At 39.2% G+C, this 9,517-nt stretch overlaps 1 long non-coding RNA gene across 1 annotated transcript; it reads right to left on the reverse strand.

The window, feature by feature from the left end:
* Positions 1-745: 745 nt before the first annotated feature.
* LOC145510442 (uncharacterized) lies at positions 746-9,160 on the reverse strand. Its single transcript, XR_014057019.1, has 3 exons — positions 9,052-9,160; positions 6,480-6,587; positions 746-2,280 (listed from the first exon to the last, which is right to left on the reverse strand). It is a non-coding gene; the product is annotated as an uncharacterized LOC145510442 (long non-coding RNA).
* Between the last annotated feature and the right edge of the window lie 357 nt (positions 9,161-9,517).

The following is a 9,517-nucleotide window of genomic DNA, read 5'->3' on the forward strand; positions in this document are numbered from 1 at the left end:
TTTTGAGTTTTGTAAAAGTAATATGCTACCGTATGGAGTCTTGTAGATTTTTTTTTTTCACCCAGTATTCTTAAGATTCTTTGACGTGAGACTTCCCAGGCAGTCCAGGGATTAGGACTCAGCACTTCCACTGCAGGGGACACAGGTTCAATTCCTGATGAGGTAGCTGAGATCCCACATACCATGTGGTGAAGCCAAAAAATTTTTTTAATTAATAAAAAAGATTCATTGATGTTGAGTGTGGTTGTAGTTCATTCATGTTTGTGGATGCATAATATTTGATTTTATAACTACACTGAAATTTATTCATTCTTTTGTCAATATGCATATGTGCGAAGAGTAGATTTGTTCATTAGCAGGATATGCAGATGTTTAAATTCTCGAAAGATTCCAAATTGTTTTTAAATTTACACTCCTGTTAGTAATGTGTCAGAGTCCCCATACTCCACACCCTCTCACACCAGATATGTGGGTGTATATAACGAAATTTTAATACATACATTATGTATGTGTATGTATGTATTATTTGTTGTAAAGTATTTCAATCATATTAAAAGGTAAGGAGAATAATGAACCCCTCACATGACCATCACTCACCTTCACTAATGATCAAATCATCACCAATCGTTTTTCATGAATACTCCAACATTCTAGATGTCATCTCATCTCACTAATATATATTTTGGGATATATTTCTAAAAAATAAGGACTCGTTTAGAAACATAACTAAAATATTATCATCACATCAAGAAAATAACAGTAATTCCTTATATTAGCAAATATCCAATAATTCCTTATATCCAAATATCCAGGTGTTTAAATCTCCCCAATTATCCATGAATTTTTCACAGTTTAATTTCAAATCAAGATTCAGATGAAGCCTATACATCGCATTTGGGATTTGGTTGCTATCTTGCTTCACTCTCAATCTATATGTTCTCTCTCTCCTCTACAGCCCCCTTCTCCTCCCACCTTCAATCTTTCCCGGCATCTGGGTCTTTTCAAATGAGTCAGTTCTTCACATCAGGTGGCAAAAGTATTGCAGCTTCAGCTTCAGCTTCGGTCCTTCAAGTGAATATTCAGGGTTGATTTCCTTTAGGATTGACTGGTTTGATCAATCATGACTATTAAAACATTGTTATTTGTGTTATTCATGTCTTTTATACCTATATTAATATTCTATCTGCTTGATCTGTCAAAAACTAAGAAATGTGTTGAAATCTCCCAATGTTATTGTGAACTTATAAATGTCTTACTGTAATTATTTCTAAAAAGAATTAATCAATTTTTCTTTATATACTTTGAGGCTCTGGTTTATGCAGATTTGGAAGTGCTCTATCTATCTGATAATCTGAATCATTATCCTGAACAGCTACCCTTTAACATGTTTTTTGTCCTACGTATGAGTATGACTATGCCAGCTTTCTCTTGGTCAGCATTATTTTTAATCCAGTCTGACGATCTCTGTTTTCTTAACTGATGAGTCCATTGTATTTCCATTTACTGTGACTGCTGATATTGGGTTGACCAAAAAGTTTGTTTGGGCTTTTTTCATAACATCTTATTTGGTCTTGTTTCTCCATCTTACTTTTTGATTTCTGTAGTTCCTCATTTTCTGTGGTTCTTTGTTCTCCTTTCTGAAATATGTATCTGACAAATTTATACATGATATATGATTTACATATATAAATATATGATTTAATATTTTGTTTCTTTTTCCATTTTTATTGTCTCACTAGCTTGGATATTTTTGGAATTTATATATTCATTCACTGTTCTGTCAGTGGTTTCCCTTGGAATATTACTATGTACAGTTATCTAAACAAATTCTAAAGTTAAATGATATTAGTTACTCTCCCATATAATGCCACCATATTAGAACATTTTCCCTCTGATCATCCCCTCCTAATTTGTATACTATTGTGGTTCAGTGTTTTAGTTCTGTCCTTTCTTAACCTAGCAACTTAGACATCTTTGACTGTTGTTACTATTATTTTTTACATGTATATTTTCCATTTTATTTTCTCAACATTCCTTCTGTCTCAAACTCTTTACAATTTAATTTTTCTTTTTCTGAGGTATAATCCTTTAGATTTAGATGTTTCTTATTAAAGGTTCTGTGCAGTGGACTCTCAGTTAACATCTTAATTTTATCCTCATTCTTGAAAGGTAGCTCTGTTGGCTCCTCAAGTGTAGGTTTGAAGTCATTTTCTCTCAAACCTTTGAAGACATTATTCCACTGCTTTTTAACTTTGATTGCTGCTCTTATTTTCTGTTATTCTGAAAAAAAAACAGAAAATGGAAGTGTTAGTTGTTCAGTCATGTCCATCTCTTTGTGACCCTGTGGACTGTAGCCCGCTAGGCTCCTCTGTCCATGGGCTTTTCTAGGCAAGAATACTAGAGTGGGTAGACATTCTCTTCTCTAGAGGATCTTCCTGACCCAGGGATCAAACTCAGGGCTCCTGCATTGCAGGCAGATTCTTTACCATCTGAGCCACCAGGGAAGCTGTTATTCTGTCATTAATTTGTGAACTGTATTTTTTTTCCTTAGGCTGCTGTTACCATCTCCTATTTGTCTTCAGTCAGTCAGTTCAGTCGCTCAGTCATTTCCAACTCTTTGTGACCCCATGGACTGCAGCATGCCAGGCCTCCCTGTCCATAGCCAACTCCCAGAGTTTACTCAAACTCATGTCCATTGAATTGATAATGCCATCCAACAATCTCATCCTCTGTCAACCCCTTCTCCTCCTGCCTTCAATCTTTCCCAGCATCAGGGTCTTTTCAAATGAGTCAGCTCTTTGCATCAGGTGGCCAAAGTATGGGAGTTTCAACTTCAGCATCAATCCTTCCAACGAACATTCAGGACTGATTTTCTTTAGCTTGGACTGGTTGGATCTCCTTGCAGTCAGTGTTCCATAATTTTATTATTGTGATGAGGCATGGATTTCTTGCTTTTTCCCAGATTCCAACTGAAGAAATTTCAAATGTAAAGAAAACTTGAATATCAGCAAAACAAACATCTATTTATCTTCATCTACATTCACATCAACATTTTCCTCCATTTGTTTTACCTCTATCCCTCTATTTTTTTCTGAGCCATATGAAAATAAGCTGTAGAACCATAAGATTTTTTCTCTAAGTAATTCACAGGCAGCTCTTAAGACAGATTTCCCCTCCTATATTGGTGTACTATTACTACGCCTGCAAAAATGATCAATTCTGTTTTATTATCTAATACATAGGCCATATTCAAGTTTCCACAGTGTTTTATAAATAATCTGAATTTTTGCCTTCATACCTACTTAACACAAGGTGTTGTGGGAATGAATTAAGTGACCAATACAGAGTATGTGACTGAAACCAATTCTGTCTTGAGGTCGTTTCTAGAGCTAGAGATCACTGTGAGAGACGACCAGCTGAGTGGCTATGATCATGAACTCTGAAGCCAGGTCAGTGCTTTCAAATCCCATCTTTGTGACCTTGAGTAAGTTATTTCATCCTTTGTGGCCCAGTTTCTTCACTCTATTGTAAAGTTGTGGTGAGGAGTAAATGAGTGATATATATTAAGCATTTTGCATCTGGCATGTAGTAAGTTTTATTATGTTAGTTCATTAATCAGTTCAGTTCAGTCACTCAGTTGTGTCTGACTCTTTGCAACCCCATGAATTGCAGCACGCCAGGCCTCTCTGTCCATCACCAACTCCCGGAGTCTACCCAAACCCATGTCCATCGAGTTGGTGATGTCATCCAACCATCTCATCCTCTGTCGTCCCTTCTCCTCCTGCCCCCAATCCTTTCCAGCATTAGGGTCTTTTCCAATGAGTCAGCTCTTCGCATGAGGTGGCCAAAGTATTGGAGTTTCAGCTTCAACATCAGTCCTTCCAATGAACACCCAGGATTGATCTCCTTTAGGATAGATTGATTGGATCTCCTTGAAGTCCAAGGGACTCTCAAGAGTCTTCTCCAACACCACAGTTCAAAAGCATCAATTCTGCGGCGCTCAGCTTTCTTCACCGTCCAACTCTCACATCCATACATGACCACTGGAAAAACCATAGCCTTGACTAGACGGATTTTTGTTGGCAAAGTAAGGTCTCTGCTTTTAAATATGCTATCTAGGTTGGTCATAACCTTCCTTCCAAGGAGTAAACGTCTTTTAATTTCATGACTGCAATCACCATCAGCAGTGATTTTGGAGCCCCAAAAAATAAAGTCTGACACTGTTTCCACTGTTTCCCTATCTATTTCCCACGAAGTGATGGGACCAGATGCCATGATCTTAGTTTTCTGAACGTTGAGCTTTAAGCCAACTTTTTCACTCTCCTCTTTCACTTCGTCAAGAGGCTCTTTAGTTCGTCTTCAATTTCTGCCATAAGGGTGGTGTCATCCGCATATCTGAGGTTACTGATATTTCTCCCAGCAATCTTGATTTCAGCTTGTGTTTCTTCCAGCCCAGCGTTTCTCATGATGTACTCTGCATATAAGTGAAATAAGCAGGGTGACAATAGACAGCCTTGACGGACTCCTTTTCCTATTTGGAACCAGTCTGTATGACCAAGCCTAAAGAATTTTGCCCTTTTAACTATTAACAGAGGCCAGTGGAATTGGATGGAGAAAATCTACAGGCATAGTCAAAAGTAGTTTCTGTGTTTTAGGACTTCTTAGAGAAGGAAGTGTCAGAGCTGAAACCAACACAACTATTTATTTGAAAGGCACAATTGTCTGTGAAGTGTGAATGCACATGGGAATTCTTTTAATCTCAGATAAAAGAAACAAAAGGATAATACCCCCAACATATACATACACATACATACATACAACCATCTTGCTTATGTTTTACAGCATAATTAATATCATTAGAATCTCAAGTACCTGAAATAGTTGCAATTTTCCTTTACAATGTCACCCAAGTCTTCAGGTAGTCTTTCTTTCTGACTCTTAGCATTAGTAATTTGTTAAGGTATCTGTTTCAACACCAAGGTTTAAATTCTCCTAGAGCAGAGACTACAAGTTTTCATTAGTGCCTAGAAAATAGTAGATTCTCAATAAATATGTGTTGAATTAATATATGTATGTGAATGAGTGGCTGTATTCTTAAACAAACTCTAGAGACACTCACTCCCCTCTAGGCCTGTGTGGGTATTTTCTTTTGGACTCTTAATTAGAGCAGTCAGTGAAGGAGACATTTCATTGGTTAAAGTGAAAGTGGCCAATGTTGATTTAGGAAGACGAGCAAATATATGTGAGCATTTGATGTATGTGAACCATCCTGTGGTATCTGGAATAAAAACCATTTCCCAAAATAGTCCCCCATTCAAGGTAAAGAACACTGCGATGGTTCATTTTATGTGTCAACTTGACAGAAGGGCTGAGGGATGCCCAGAGAGCTGGCACAACCTTATTTCTGGATGTGTCTGTGAGGGTGTTCCTGGAAGAGATTGTGCATTTGAGGCAGTGGACTGAGTAGAGATGAGAACATGTCCTCACCAATGTGAGTGGGCCTCATCTAGTCCACAAAAAGGTGAAGGAAGGGCGAATTCCCTGCCCTTGGACATTGAGCTCCTGGTTTTCAGGCTTTTGGCCAACAGCAGATTGTAGAACTTCTTGGCCTCTTAACCATGTGAGACAATTCCTTTAATAAATCTATCTATCTATCTATCATCTATCTGTCTGTCTGTCTATCTAGTTACCTATTGGTTCTGTTTCTCGGAGAACCCTGATACAAACACATCATGGTTGACTATCCAAAGTCTGTTTGACCTCAGATAATTAGCCTAGGCCTTTTAGTCTAAAGCAACTAGGTAATTCTGTTCTTTCAGTGATGGCTCAGGGACCCTCACACAAGTCAGTTCTGTCTAGTGGGACATAAAAGGAAGTCTCTAGAAGGCTGCTGGATAAGTTTCATCTCTTCTGTGAGAAATACCATGGTACTAGATGCTACTTCTTCTTCTAATGCATATTGTCTTTATCTTGATACACCACCTGGAAGAGCTGTATCAACAGTATGAAAATGAAGCCCGTCCAGCAGGGGCAGAGCAGAGAGATGGAAAGAGCCTGAAACGCTGATCGGTGATGCCATTAAGAAATTAAATCAAATAACCTGAATCCAGGTCTACCCAGCCTTCTTCTTTCATAAGATAATAAATTTTCTAATTATTTAGGTCAGTTTGAGTTAGAGTGGTGTCCATATCAGACAAAAGCACCCTTCAATGCTAGGAAGTATTATATAATCATAGATTGTTTTTGCTGGAAGAGAACTTGAGATAATCCAGTTTAAATGTCTCATTTTTAAAATGAGGAAATGGAAGTCCAGAAAGATTTACAGACTTGTGTAAAGTCACATATAGGATGAAAAACAGAACCAGAGCTGAATCCAGTCTTCAGACTCCTACTTACTACTTGCTGAAACTTGGTAATACATAATTTCAAGGTCAAGAAAAGGGGTAACTAGAGAATAGACATGTTTTGATTATATTTACCTGTAACTGCTCTCTGGAAGCTTTTGGGAAAACTTTAGCTTTTCTAAACAGATGCAGCTTCATTTTTCTTCTTCCACTTTCTTTTCTTCTGGAAAGAAGACATGATGCCTGGAAGAGATGATGCCAGACATCTTGGATCCATGAGACATAAAGCCAATCCACTTAAAAGCAGTGTGAAATGATAGGAGCCTTGGAATCTCCTCACCAGTTCCAGAATGACTGATATGAGAAACATGTTCATATTTGCACAAGTTGGGTTTATGAAACAAAGTCAAAAGCATTCTTAACTGATACTATTAACTGTTTCTTTCACACCACACACATTACGATAGATTGTCATTGACTCCATCAACCAGAACTCAGTGAGAAATATTTTTAAGGATTATATGAATTTCCCCTGCATTTATTATTCTTAAAATATATCTGATTCATTATTTTATTTTCTTTTGAAAAAATTTTAAACCTCCACAAAAATTATGAGAATATAATAAACACCTAGGTACTTTTTGTCTAGGTTCACCAATTGCTAGTTAATGTTTTGCTACATTTCTCTCTTTCTCTCTCTGTCTTGGTGTCTGTTTATTTCTCTCTCTTTAATATGACATATGTAATTTTTCTGAACTCTCTGAAAATAAGTTGCAGACATCTTGAACTTTAACCTCAAAATATTTCTATATGTATCCCTCAGAATCTGCCTGCAATGCAGGAGACCCAGGTTCTATTCCTGGGTCGGCAAGGTCCCCTGGAGAAGGAAATAGCAACCCACTCCAGTATTCTTGCCTGGAAAATCTCATGGACAGAAGAGCCTGGCAGGCTACAGTCCCTGGGGTCACAAGAGTTGGACACGACTTAGCATCTAAACCGAAACCATCCTTCAGAAACTAGGATCATTTCATGTAACTGCTATTTAATTCTGAAATTCAGGAAATTTAGCTTTGGTTCAGTACTGTTACTAAAACATGGGTCATATGCACATTTCACAAACATCCCAATGCTGTTTATGGTGACTTTTGTCTTGAGGAAAATCCAGTCCAGAATGACACATTGCATTTAATTGTCGTGTCTCTTTAGTCTCCTTTATGCTGGAATGGTTACTCAGAATTTCTTTGTATTTTACAAAAAAAAAGTTTTTTTTTTAAAAAGAGAGAGAATTGGCTGGTTGTTTAGTAGAATTTCCCTCAACCTAGGTTGATCCTATAGTTTCATCGTGATTAGACTCAGGTTACACATGTTTGGCAGGAACACACATTGGTGATGCAGCATCCTTCTCATTGCATTGAGTCAGGAGGGACAGGCCAGTTTTACCTCTTACTAGTGGAGTAAATTTTAATCAATTGATTGCAGTGGAGTCCAGCTTATTCTTATAAGTCTAGTTCCTAAGCTCTCACTGAGACAGACAGTTGTCTTTCTTGAGTGACTGGGAGCCTACATGGAGTCATTCCCGTGGCTTTTGGGATAGACTTTGAATTACAGGGCCCTTAGGCAAGGGATGGGTTCAGGATGTTCTTCAAAAGTGGGATTTGGAGTAAGCATAGATCACTCCCTCAAAATTCAATACGCCCATTGCCAGATTGTTTTGCAAGTAGGTGGGAAAGGGTTAATGACACAGGCCATCTGTTTTCCCTTAAGGAGAGTGGAGCTTCCCCAAATATCACTGCTTTACACCTGAAGAAGTTAAATGGTCTGGTTCCCATGGAATCCCCAACCAATGTAGCCCTGACCTGTGATTTATATAAAAAGTAGCTGTTCCTTAATTTTCCCCACAATGGCTTCATTCTTACCTTATGAACCTGCTTTGTCAGTGTTCACTTTGATTTATGGAAGATTTCAAACTCCCCAAATAACTATTCCTTTTCTTTTCATTAAAGTTAATCCCCACAAAGACACTTTCATCCGCTGATTAGTCATGCCCCAGTGAACCTTGCTAACCAGAGGCTAAGTTATTGATGTGTTAAAGATGTAATCTCTAAGTCTTGGGACCACTGAAGAAACCCCAACATGTTATTTGACAGTCAGAATCTCACAATGTATGGCCTCCTTTGAGCAGCCTTGGTTGCACATGTTCCTTGGGGTCCATAAATCTCTCTGGCCAAACTGCCTGTGAGGGCTGAGCTATTGTGGGGCCGAGTTTAAGCTGCCAGCACACACTGCCCTGCACCCCGGGATGTCCTGGTGCCTTCCCCAGACACCAGTTTCCATTTCCAATAACATGTATCCAGCAGCAAATCTATTATTACATGAGAAGCAGCAGCTCATTGTTTTGTGCCCTGCCCGTGGCCTTCCTCATAAATTTGCACAGACCTACAAGTCAGCTTCCCAGGTGGCACTTCCCTCATAGCTCAGTTGGTAAAGAATCTGCCTGCAATGCAAGAGACCCAGGTTCAATTCCTGGGTCGGGAAGATCCCCTGGAGAAGGAAATGGCAACCCACCCCAGTATTCTTGCCTGGAGAATCCCATGGACAGAGGAGCCTGGCAGGCTATAGTCCGTGGGGTCACAAGAGTTGGACACGACTTAGTGACTAAACTACCACAAGTCAACTTCCCAGGTGGCACTAGTGGTAAAGAACCCACCTGACAATTCAGGAGATATAAGAGACCCCTGTTCAATCCCTGTGTCAGGAAGATCACCTGGAGGAAGCAAATAGCAACCTACTCCAGTATTCTTGCCTCTAGTTGCGGCAAGCGGGGACTACCCTCTCATTGCAGTGAACTAGCTTCTCATTGTGATGTCTTCCTCTGTTGCTGAGCACGAGCTCTAGGGCATGTGGCTCAGTATTTGCCGCTCCCAGGCTTTAGAGCACAGGCTCAATAGTTGCGGGTTAGTTGGATCTTCCTGGATCAGGGATCAAATCCATGTCTCTTGTATTGGCATGTGGATTCTTGACCACTGAGTCACCAGAGAAGCCCTGACCCTGGCATTTGATCCAAGTTCTTGTTGTTTTTCAAATAAAACTCATGCTATTAGCAGGCAGTCTGTAGTCAGAGGCCAGGTGGGCTTCAGCAGGGTCTGTGCTCAGGATATCACCAGGGTGAACTC

This window comes from Giraffa tippelskirchi, chromosome 6, assembly GCF_054371585.1.
Source record: "Giraffa tippelskirchi isolate mGirTip1 chromosome 6, T2T-mGirTip1v1.2.pri, whole genome shotgun sequence".
Taxonomy (NCBI): domain Eukaryota; kingdom Metazoa; phylum Chordata; class Mammalia; order Artiodactyla; family Giraffidae; genus Giraffa; species Giraffa tippelskirchi.